This window comes from Urocitellus parryii, unplaced genomic scaffold (genome assembly GCF_045843805.1).
Source record: "Urocitellus parryii isolate mUroPar1 unplaced genomic scaffold, mUroPar1.hap1 Scaffold_49, whole genome shotgun sequence".
In the NCBI taxonomy this organism is placed as follows: Eukaryota; Metazoa; Chordata; class Mammalia; order Rodentia; family Sciuridae; genus Urocitellus; species Urocitellus parryii.
The window spans coordinates 2,167,789-2,180,340 of record NW_027554054.1 but is presented as its reverse complement, the minus strand read 5'-3'; the positions used below and the strand labels follow the sequence as shown (position 1 = coordinate 2,180,340).

Genomic DNA, 12,552 nt, shown 5'->3' with positions numbered 1-12,552 from the left:
GGGATTACCAAACTATGCCACCATAACCAGCTACACATTTTCTTCATTCTTAATTGGAATTTTTATGTTTGTGTAAGAAATGACTAAAGTATAGCTATAAATAAATTTCTTTCCTTAATACTTTCCATCAGATGGGTTATTTTAAAAACCTGATTTAGTCATTATAAGTTAATCTCTAGTTCTTTCTTATACAGCTCACAGAATTTTACTTAAGTAAGAATTTTATATATCAATCATAACTATCCCAGGTTTTTATAAAATTTATCCTAAGCAAGCATGTGATAATCATGTCTACCAGTGACAAGTTACAACTACTCTTTCTTTCCCATTTACTCTATTCTTTTCCCAAAGAGGAATTTGTTTACACCCTTTGTCTGATATCCACAATTCTCTGTCTCTGTCATTGGAACTCATGGCTTTCTACCTCAGTATGTTCTCATACCTATAATGTCTTTTTCCCTACCCCACTACTGTCAATTCTAGTCAAAGAATCCATAAAATTTAAGTGGACTTCTTCGAGTATTCTAACTTCCATTATTGATACTTTCTTCCTTTCTTTTTCCTTTGTTTTTGACTATTTTCTTTACCTCTTTCTTCATTTCAAATTATTTCAAGTTAGAGAGAAAAATGGCTTTTGTTTTGTTTGTGAAAAAAAGGGCTTTAATCTTTTTGTTGGTTGGTTGGTTGGTTGGTTGGTACTGGGGATTGAATCCAGGGGTTTTTACCACTGAGCTGTATTGTCAGCCCTTTTTATTTTTAATTTTGAGTCAGGGTCTTGTTAAGTTGCTGAGTATTTTTGCTGAGGTTGCTGAGGCAACCTTGAACTGGGGATCTACTTGCTTCAGCCTCTGGAGTTGCTGGGATTACAGGATAGTGCTACTATGCCCAGCAAGGGCTTTAATCTTGTCCAATGAGCATATAAAGAGACTCAGAGGAAAAAGGAAAGTCAATTTTATATCTTGTTATGAATTAATTTATTTCAATCATTAAGTTTACATTCAGCAAAATTTTGGAAAAATTCCCAGAACCCACCAACCAGATCAAATGTTAATATTTGACTTTATTTATTTCCATAGTTGCAATCATCCTACGTAGTGGATGTTGTATCTTGCTTTCCTCTATTTATTTTATAAGCATTTCCCCCATACTACTACTCTGAAAATATAAGAGGGATTTAGCAATGACATTTTGATGGCTGGCTACTTAATGTTGGATGTGCCATTATCAATATCCTGTACATGTACACTTTGTTTCCAGTTTTTACATTTCAATAAGTAATGTTGCATTTGACTTTTAAAAAGTCAAACTTTGTGTATTATTTTTTTAGGATAGATTTCCTAAAAGGGTTATAAAAATATGACCGTTTTCTAGTCCTACCAGGGACAAAAAAAAAAAAAAAAAAAAAAAAAAAAAAAAAAAAAAAAAAAAAAAACAGACTTGAATTTTGATAGATTGTTGAATCTTTAGAATGTAATTTTTTTTGAATAAACAGATTTGAAAATGATGAAACTGGGTCACTCTTTTCCAAACTCCAAGAAAATAATATAAAGGAGACCTTTTACATTGCCATATATTTTGATATAACGCAGTGTTATATTTTTTTAATGGCATTTTAGTTGAGCAGCAAGTAGAAAAGTTAATGAGTTTGGCCTGTTTTTAGTGAATACTAAATTTTTGATAGTACTGTTTTAAATACTGTGAACCCCAGTGTGTATACATAGGAGGTGGAGAAGGGTAGAGAATGTCAAGGACAATGACAAACTGATGTTCATTTAAGCCAAGTGATTTAGAGGAACTCAGGTTTTAAAAGAACCATGTGATCATTAATTTTTAGGTAGGAGGTCCAGGATAGCCCACCTGCATAAACAGGTCAGTATGTCACTGTAATTTGGAAAACACTCAAAAATGAGTTTCCTGGGGCTGGGGTTGTGGCTCAGAGGTAGAGAGCTTGCCTGGCATATGTGAGGCTCTGGGTTCCATCCTCAGCACCACATAAAGTAAAATGAAGACATTGTGTCCACCTATAACTAAAAAATAAATATTAAAAAAGTTTCCTAAACTGTAAAATAAAAATGGAGCTGGGTGTGGTGGCTCACACCTGTAATCCCAGTGGATCTGGAAGCTGAGGCAGGAGGATTGTGAGTTCAAAGTCAACTCAGCAACTTAGTGAGACTCTAAGTAACTCAGTAAGACACTATCTCAAAATAAAAAGTGCTGGCCTAGTGGTTAAGAGCCTCTAGGTTCAATCCCTAGTAAGCCACCCGCTCCTCAAATGGATTGCCTTATGACAGTGCTTTTATTCACACTGGACACATGAATAAGGAGAACTTGTATTCCGCTTTATCAAAAAATTTTGTGATATGATTCTCCAAGGCTGTCTTTTATTCATTCATTGGACAAATCATGTATGACAGATGTTGGGAATATAGTGGTCAAACAAAAAATCTATCATAATAGCCTTACATTCTGGCAGGAGATGGAATAAAACAATCACAGATGGTAGTAAAAAGGAAGGAATGGTATGAAATATGGCATGCAAGAGGACAAAATGTTCTTTTTAAAGGTTATCAGGAGCCCTTAAGATTTACTTTTTTGTTGTCATCTTTTTTTTTTTATAGCAGACATTGAAACCTGGGTTGCTTTACCACTGAGCCACATCCTCAGCCATTTTTTATATTTTATTTAGATACAGGGTCTTGCTCAGTTATTTAGTACCTTGCTAAGTTGAAATTGCTGACTTTGAACTCGTGATCCTACTGCCTCAGCCTCCTGAGCTGCTGGGATTACATGTATGTGCCACCATACCCAGCCACATTTACATCTTAAATAACCTGTTAGTTGTCTCAGAAACTCCTCAAACTTGGTTAATTTAAGATTGAACTCTTCATCTCCTTACCTAAAACCTGCTTCTGTGACCATGATCTCCCACTCAACAGCTAAATTCTCATTTTGCTTAAGACATAAGCATATCATCACTTACAATTCCGGCCTTCTCACTCACTGTGCTTAATATATCACCAGATCTCAATAAATTTTTTAAAAACATGGAATGCTTCACAAATTCACATGTCATTCTTGCACTTGGGCTATGCTAATCTTCTCTGTGTGACTCCAATTTTAGTGTATATGCCGCCGAAGTGGGCACAAGTCTCAATATCTTACCAAATCCTTCCATGTGTCTTTATTATTACTGTTACTACCCTACTCCAGTTCCCCATGCTCATTTGCAGTAAAGATGATTCTTGACTTAACAATGTTTCATCTTAAACTTTTTTGACTTTATGATGGTACAAGCAAGAGTGCTACACATTCAGTAAGCACCATACTTCAAATTTTGCATTTTAGTCTTTTCCCAGGTGAGGAATAGCCATAGGATAGTCTCTCTCCATGTTGGGTAGTGGCTGTGAACTGCTGCTCCTGGTCAGCTTCAGTTGAGCCTCGTGCTACTAAGAGGAAACACAACCATGTCTCTACAGTGTACCCTGTTGCTAAGCTAGGATGTTCCGTGGGTTAGGTATATTCATATATTTCTGACTTATGATGTTTTCAATTTAAGATGATTTTATCAGGATAAAACTCCCATCATAGGTGAAGAAGTAAAAATATAGCTGTGGATGGTAGGCTCAGCCTGGGTAGGAATCCAGCTATGTCACAACTTGTATAACACTGGTAAGTCACTTGTTTTTTTTTTTTGGCTCAGTTTCTGTTTCTGCAAAATAAGAACAATAATACTGTTTATCTCATAGAGTAGCTCTGGATTTGCTGTTTTCTACACACAAAATCAAATGACATATATTAAAATTTGACACCTTACTAAAAACCCTTCAGCTGGTTACCTTAGATAAAGACCAACTCCTCAACACAATTCTCAAGGTCCTACATAACCTGGCCCCTGCCTTCTGGTATCTATGGCCATGTGGTAGTATCCTTAGATGTCCAATAAAGATCGAATTTACCTTATGGGGACATTGTAAAGTTTGAATTAAAACACATGAAATGCTCTTCTTAGTACATGTTCAATAAATATTAACTATAAAATAATTGTTATTACTTTTTGGGTCAGCAATATTGGGTTTCTTTCATCATACTTTTCTTCCTCTGAGTATTTGAACTCTGCTTTAAAACTCCATTCTGCCCTCTTCCTTTTTAAAAAAAAATAAGGAAGAATTAATTTTTAATTAATATTGCAGCATTAATTTGGTTATTGCCAAATACTAAGAACCATTTTATTTAAATTGTCTTCTTTTCCCTAGTAAATTTATATGTATTGGCTAAATTTGAATGCAGTCAGCTTATTGGTCATATTAAACATTATGAGTTCATGGGAAAGTCTGGATTAGCTGGTTCAAACCAGTCCTACTCTCCTACTCCTGTTATTTTATTTCCTGCTGCTGAGGGGAAATCTGGAAAAGGAGATAACATAGATAATGGTAGAATTTTCCATTTTAGAGAACAAGAACAAGTACTATAATTAACAGATATTGAACAATAATAGTACCCTATGGAGAGCCTGCAGAATAGAGTTGTAGTACATTCAAAATATATTAAATGCTGTTTTAAAAAAATCTAAGAAAAGCATGTGTCTTCAAAAACTTAAACAGACATTAACTTCATTTTTCTTTGTTTTCTGGCACAAAGTCCAGATATTTTTCCCCTGTCAGGTTTGTAAAAAAAATAATGTGCAAAAGTATATCACCTTTTAATTCTTTTGAGAAGCAGTCTAACAGGAGTTTGGGGAGGTGGTGCTGTTCTGAATAATTTACACCTAAACGAAGATTGAGTGTCTTCTGCTGAGAAAGTGGCTATACCTAGAAGCCAGTGTATTTCAGTTGCATTCTTGGCAGGAATAGCCAGTGTTCAAAAATGTTCTTACACGCACACACACACACACACACACACACACAGAGTTATTTTTAGAGAATGAAGGTTATATAATTGTTTGAAATTCAGTTCTTAGCTTAGAAATGGGGAGACTTTAGTTATTAAAAAAAACAATATTTGTTGAGTAGAATTTTCATTCACTGGAAATTTTAAAAGGGAAAAGGGGTAGAGAAACAAGAGATGGAGTTGAAGGGGAGAAAACCAGAATGTGGTTTTGTATGTGGTTTTGAATATGTCAAAACCCAGTCTTTGCTTAGAAAAATAGAATTTGATCACCATTAATATTCCAAGAGAAGTCTTGCTACAGTTTCAGAACTGTGTAATCAATTTGGTCTCTCCTGTGTTATTTAAATTTATTAAAGTAATCCTGATTTGGGATTTGAAGTATTTATTTGTCAGATTATCAATTATGATAAAATTAGTTTTAATTTAAAATTAAATTTAATTTTCATAAACTTATTAAACATAATTAATAAAATAATTTTAAAATTAGGCAGCTCCTTAACCTCAACCATACTCATCCAAGAGAAAATAATAATAGTAATAATAACAACAACTAACAGAGGCTATTTTCCCATCATATCACAAGCCTATGATGTAGATTTAGTTCTTGGACTCAAAGAGAGTTTCAAATGATAAATTTCCTTCATTTCTAACTTATTATTGGCTGTTTTCCCAACCAAGCCATTAGCAGACTTCAGATCTAGGCAGTAGGTTTGGCTGGAGTCTAAGGGAAGTCAGACGCAGATGCAGGTAAGCAGTCAGGAGAAGGGAGAGAGATTGCCAAGAAGCCAGATGGTAGCAGAGGAGCCTAAGCAATGGGTTATCACTTGTTCTTCCCCAAAATTCTCTTCACCCTTGGGGCGACCTCTCTCTTAGCTCCAGCTGTTCCCCTTTTTTTCTTGCTCAGAAATTTGAAAGAACTGTCAAGTTCAATTTGAAGTTTTTCTTTAGGTAAATTCTCAAATACTCAAATAACTGGTCATTTAAAATCACTTGAGGAAATGAGCCCTCTCCCCGCCCACGAGGGTTTCAGGTCCAAGCAAGGCTACGATGCCTCGGCTCTCCGGGCCTTCCCGGCTCAGCCAAAAACGCCCAGGCTGCTCCGGGTGGTCAGCGAGCAGAGAGCTGGTCAAAGAGAAAAAACAAATAGTTGGTCTGCTCATCTCCAAGAAGAGAGTTTCACTCTGGTTTACCTAATACATGAAACATCCGCCCTCTGCGCGGCTTGGCATCCGGGTTTGGGGACCTCTGTCATCGCCAAGCATTTCTTCAAGGACCTGAGCCCCGAAGCTGCGCCCCGGGTGGGACCCCTGGTCCGCCGGCGCCTGCTGTCCCTAGCTGTGCGCGTGCGCCTGGCAAGGTCGGATTTAAGGCAGCGCTGCTGCGGGAGGCTCTGCAGTGTCAACCATCCCCGAACAGTCCCGCCTCATCGCTTTAGTGTGTGTGCCTTGCAAGTTTCTCCTTGGTCAACCGTCACCACCATTGGCGCGCGGGAGTGGCGTTGGAGCGTCTAAACCCTGGGATCCTCGGCCCGACGAGGGAGCCCGGCGGGCGGCTGGTGCGGGCAGGGCGCGCCCTGTGGGCTCGGGGCACACGCGGCTCACCTGGGCGAGGCCGGGCGCGCAGGCGCTCAGCGCCGGGGCCGCGGCCGGGCGTCTGAGCCCCACGCCCGAAAGAGTTGGACAGTTCCGGGGCCGCGCTGCACCCAGCTGTCGCCGTCGCCACCGCCGCCGCTGTCGCCACCGCCGCCGCTGTCGCGGTAGCCACCGTCCAGGGCTGCAGCAGATCGCAGGAGAGCGTCTGCTCGGAGCTTCAGTGCAGCCCTGGCGAGACCGCTGCAACCGCAGGAGCGCGAGCAACAGCTTCCAGGCTGGAGGAGCCACTGCCCTAGGCGCCTGCGGCCGGCGCGCCGAGATGGTCTACGTTTCAAGTTCATCGAAGATTAAATTGATGTTTATGGGCTGATCTGGAAACCTAAAAGCAATTTGTTTTTCTAAATCTATAAGAAAATATGCACAATTTCCCATCAACCGACTTAAAAAAGGGGTTTTAGAACACAACCCAATGTATGAAGTACCATCTTGAAGATGGAATTATGAATATGGCAGCTTTTCTACGGGGCTTTGAAGAAAGGGGGATTAAGACCGACAGGCCTGAGGACCAGTTAAGTAAAGAGAAAAAGAAAATTCTGTTCTCCTTCTGTGAGGTGTGCAACATCCAGCTGTACTCTGCAGCCCAGGCCCAGGTCCATTACAACGGCAAATCCCATCGCAAGCGAGTGAAGCAGCTGAGCGATGGGCAGCCCCCGCTTCCAGCCCAGAGCTCCGGGACACTGCTGGCCAGCCCCAGCCCCAACACCAGCACAGGCAGTACATGCCATACTACTACCCTTCCTGCTCTTATGCGCACTACTACTCTGATGATGCAGCCTTCACTGGATATCAAACCATTTATGTCTTTTCCAGTGGAAGGTAGTTCGGCTGTTGGGCTCTTTCCAAATTTTAACACAATGGATCCTGTGCAAAAGGCAGTCATTAACCACACATTTGGAGTATCCATTCCCCCAAAGAAGAAACAAGTTATTTCTTGTAATGTCTGTCAGCTTTAACTCAGATAGCCAGGCCGAGGCCCACTACAAAGGAAGTAAACATGCCAAGAAGGTCAAAGCACTAGAGGCAACGAAAAATAAACCCAAAATGGTTTCTTCCAAGGACAGCACAAAGGCTAATCCCAGCTGCTCCATCACTCCAATCACAGGCAACAGCTCTGACAAATCAGAAGATAAAGGAAAGCTGAAAGCCAATAGTTCCAGTCAGCCATCATGCTCTGAAAGTGGCTCATTTCTCCTCAAATCTGGCACAACTGCCCTGCCACGTGGGACAGCCACTTCGCCCTCCAAAAGCACAAATGGAGCACCAGGGTCTGTTGCTGAATCCGAAGAAGAGAAAGCCAAAAAATTGCTTTATTGTTCACTATGCAAAGTGGCTGTGAACTCCCTGTCACAGCTAGAGGCACACAACACAGGATCTAAACACAAGACCATGGTTGAGGCTCGTAATGGAGCTGGTCCAATTAAGTCCTATCCTAGACCTAGATCAAGATTAAAGATGCAGAATGGCAATAAGGGGTCAGGACTACAGAACAAGACATTTCATTGTGAAATCTGTGATGTTCATGTTAACTCAGAAATTCAACTCAAACAGCACATTTCTAGCCGGAGGCATAAAGACCTAGTTGCAGGGAAGCCACTGAAGCTGAAATACAGCCCTTACAACAAACTCCAGTGGAGCCCAAGCATTTTAACAGCAAAACTTGCATTCCAGAAAGATATGATGAAACCTTTGGCCCCAGCCTTCCTGTCCTCATCCCTGGCAGCAGCAGCGGCTGTGTCCTCTGCACTGTCACTGCCACCCCAGCGATCTGCCTCGCTCTTCCAGGCTCCAGCCATCCCTCCAGCTCTCCTGAGGCCAGGGCATGGGCCCATCTGTGCCACTCCAGCCTCCATCCTGTTTGCCCCATACTGACATATGCAAGTCCCAAGACCAACCAGGCCAGTAGGAAAGTCGAGAAGCCAAGCCAAAAGGATTTCAGTAACTTGAGCATTTTGTGTTACAGTAAGTATCCCACCTACCCACAAAATGCAGCCTACCACCTGAAACCCCAGCTTCAGTGAAAAACAAATCACTAGATTCAAGAGTGCTTTTATGGACCGATCAAATCATTTTGGAATGTGAGCAGCACAGGTTCCCTCTTCCCTCCCCAACTCGACGCCATTTAATTGGTGTATCTGAGAAATCTGGGTGCTTGAAAATGTACAGTCAGAAAGTAAAGAAAAAGAAAACCAGTCTCTGTTTTCCCATGGGTATAATCTGGCTTAGAACAATATGGAATATTTTCCTGACAGACTTGAAAACTAGGATCTTCCTCAGATGTCTGTAAATAGCTCTGGAATCCAACCGGGCATATTCTAGTGTGGAAGAAAAATAGAACACAAGTGCTTACTTGTGAATACCATCTTACCAAAGGATCACATTTTCTTTTTGGTGTACTCTCATCGACAGGGATTGTGTACTGTTTTAGACCCAAGTACTGTTGTATCCTGTGTAGTACTAGATTGTATCTCTTGTCTGAATTCAACATCTTTAGTTGCTGTGTAAATGTTAGGAAGCAAAATAGCTTTGAATTTCTTGTTAAGAGAACAAAAGATAATGTATTTTCTTTATTTCATATTTTATTTGGAGATATTTAAACAAAATAGAAAGCCATATAACATAGCTATAATTACTACCTGTTTGCTATTTTTGTCTAACTTATTTTGTAGCTTCCTCACTGGTTTGAGTTGCTAAGCAAATATACACAAACACAAAAAGAGCTTCCTAAATTGCACATTTTGGCACCTCCTGTGCATTCTGCAAGAAGACAATGAATCCATGTATTTCTACATAATTATCTTCATTTTTAACTTGTTTTCATTTGTAATGATGCTACATAATTTTGTGGCTCCCTAATGCAATAATGTACAGAAGATATAAAATTTATAATTGAACAATTTGTCTTTCTGTTCACTGAATATGTTGCAGGTCATGCTCCCATGCCCCCCTTTCAAAGTTGGTATCAACAAGACTAGAATATTTGTGATATCAGGGGCAAGAAGTATCATAAAACAATAAAATAGTGAACTCTTTTAGAGTATCTATATCTGCAATCTGTAAATGGTAAAATGTCTGTGTATTTTTTAAATGTACCTTTTCAATAAAAGCATCAAAAATTAAAAAAATGAATAAAATAAAATCACTTGAAAAAAAGATAACCACTCATTTTAATGAAACACACACATACACACACACACACATAAAAGCAGACGTATTGTCATTTTATAGAACTATAATGCTCATCCCACAACACATACACATATATAAAAAAGTAGAAAATATTCCTATTATCAAAATAAACTTTTAGTATTTTACATTTTTCACTTTAATCTGGTTTTAACTCTGTGTTCTTAGGGAACACTATTTTTATATTATTTAGACTTCATTATAAAGGAAAAGACTAGGAAATCTACCACACTATGAGGTCTTAAATGTTAGTCTTAGGCATTAATTTTGTTTTGTTTATAAGATTATTTTAACTCTACTAAATTAAAATTCTGAATAGGGGAAGAGGGATGAGAAAGTAAAAAGAACAATAACCGAACCCCTCATATTTATCAGGGCCTGTTTTTTGTTTTTAATTTTTAGACAAATTGCTTAGGCAATTTTGAGACAAATTTGTTAAACTCTCCAGGCTGACCTCAAACTTTGTAATCCTCCTGCCTCAGCCTCAGAAGTAGCTGGGATTACAGCAATGTGCCACCTTGCCCAGCTCAAAGCCTGCTTTTTATATGTATCATTTTAGTCAATATTCTGAATTGTATTAAAATATAGCCATTATTAGTATTTACCATATGCTAGGCACTATGCAAAGGGATTTACATTTCACCTCTCATATAATCTCACTGTTACTTTGTAGTGTAACTGATATTACCATATTAAAAACAAAATAATCAAGTATGAAAAAAATCTCATTTGCTCAAGGTTTCCAAATCTGGAAAATTAAGTAGAGAGTAAAATAAAGTTTAACTTTGACTAATTACAAATGCTATGTCATTTTTGGCATTAACTTTTAAAGGATATTTCCCTGGAATTCAAGAGACATTTTTGCTGTTATAACTGAGAATGTACATTGAGAGGAAGCTTCTGGGATGCCTATAATGTTGTATGTCATGATTTGAATAGTGGTTATATGGATATGTTGAATTTGTCAAAGTTCATTGGCTTTTTCTATATATATGTTATATTCAATAAAATACTTTTAGTAATTCATAATTAATATAGAAAATGTGAAAAACAGAAAAGCACAAAGTGGGGCAGGGGAAACACCAGTAAGTTCACTACTAAAAATGAATAATTTTAGAAGTTGATTCATTTAGGAGGAAATTTGGGAATGCATGTATCTTATTATCTTAAAGCAATTTGAGGCAAAAGAACTACAAGGGAAGTTCTCCTATTTACAAATATTTTTTGTTACTAAAAAGAAATATAACCATATATGAAAAATTTTTGAACAAGTGAAAATTGCTCCATAATCCCATTTCTACTATAACCACTTTTAATATTTTGGTAAATTGAATGATATTCTCATGACATAAATCATCAACATTATCTTGAGTATAAATAAATTCTTGAAAAGGAAAAAAAAGGTAATAAAGTTAAACCACGAATCAAAACAGTGCTTTTTGTATATATATGGTAGTCCAGGTTATCTCAATTTAATTACGTTTCATAGTCTGTTATGAATTGAGTTGAAAGATGAATCAGCACACGTCTACATTAGAGAAAAACAGCTAATATTCAAACCTGTAAGATTACTTAAACCTCTCAGATAAAAAAAAAGTGGTTATTGAATAATTGTCTCCTTGGTACTCTGGTAGATCAAAGGAGAAGAGTCAACCTGTTAATTAACAAAAAATCCCTGAATTAGCAGGCAGGAAATCTATGTGCTACTTTTGGCTTCGGCACTCAGAATCTCATTGTGGACAAGAATCAATTTCTTTGGACTTTTGTTATTTGAGTTGTAAATGAAAAAACTGGGTTGTATCTCAAAGGACACTTAGCATCCAACATAATTTATGACACAGGGAATACACCAGGCCTTGATCAACTTCTTATTGTACTAAAGGATGAATTCACAAAACAGAAACATTCAATAACAGAGAAGCTAGAGCTTGCCATCTTTATTTGCAACTAGACCAGATACAATGTGTTTCCTGTTCTTTGCACAAGTATCCATGGGAAGAGGGGGAGGCCAGAGAGGAGAAGGAGAGGATGTCCTTCCCTTACATATCACTCATCACCCTATATTTTTACGTCCCCCCCCCCGCCGTGGACATTAGTTCTGATATCCCAAAAGATCATCCTATGTAACAGAGGATTACAAGTAACTTTTTAGGTTGAAGAAATCAGTGCCCAATAATTTCATTTTCAATTCTAAGTGTTTTTCCTTCCTTTGTCCCTTCGTTGTAGTGAGTTTTTTTTAGTAATATAATAATATCAAGGTATTCAGAAAAGAAAAACATTTACAAAACGTTCATTTAAAAGGAATGGACTTGGGTGTGCCTTTAGTAGATTGATAGTGTTGCTAGTATGCAAGTAAAATGTGGAAGAAACTGGGAACCTGACAAGTGAGAAAGGAGAGGTCCCTAGATACCCAAGGGAGATCTGGTCTGCAGCAGAAAGGGACTTTGTTCTTTCACATAGTGTAGTTTTTTTTTTTTATTAATTGTTTTAATTAGCTATGTATGACAGTAGGGTGCATTTTGACATATTGAACACATATGGAGGATAACTTCTCATTCCTTTGGCTGTATATGGTGATGAGTCACACCAGTAGTGTAATCATACGTTTATATAGGGTAATAATAATGTCAGTGTAGTTTCAAGGCATTGTGTGTGTGTGTGTGTGTGTGTATAAAATCTCAATCTCTGATGATAGGAACTCTGAACTGTGTCATCTATCTTACAGCTCCAGGGCGCGGGATATAACTGACAAATCAAAATATCTGCTCTAATGAATTGAGCAAAAATCTCGGGGAGTGGGGGATGATAGGAAAAATGAGACCGAAAAAAC

At 38.2% G+C, this 12,552-nt stretch overlaps 1 non-coding gene and 1 pseudogene across 1 annotated transcript; one reads left to right on the top strand and one right to left on the bottom strand.

Moving 5' to 3' along the window:
• Positions 1-3,038: 3,038 nt before the first annotated feature.
• LOC144252671 (U6 spliceosomal RNA) lies at positions 3,039-3,145 on the bottom strand. The gene has a single exon (XR_013343035.1). It is a non-coding gene; the product is annotated as a U6 spliceosomal RNA (small nuclear RNA).
• Positions 3,146-6,967: 3,822 nt separating this feature from the next.
• On the top strand, positions 6,968-8,408 carry LOC144252661 (zinc finger protein 385B pseudogene; annotated as a pseudogene).
• Positions 8,409-12,552: the final 4,144 nt, after the last annotated feature.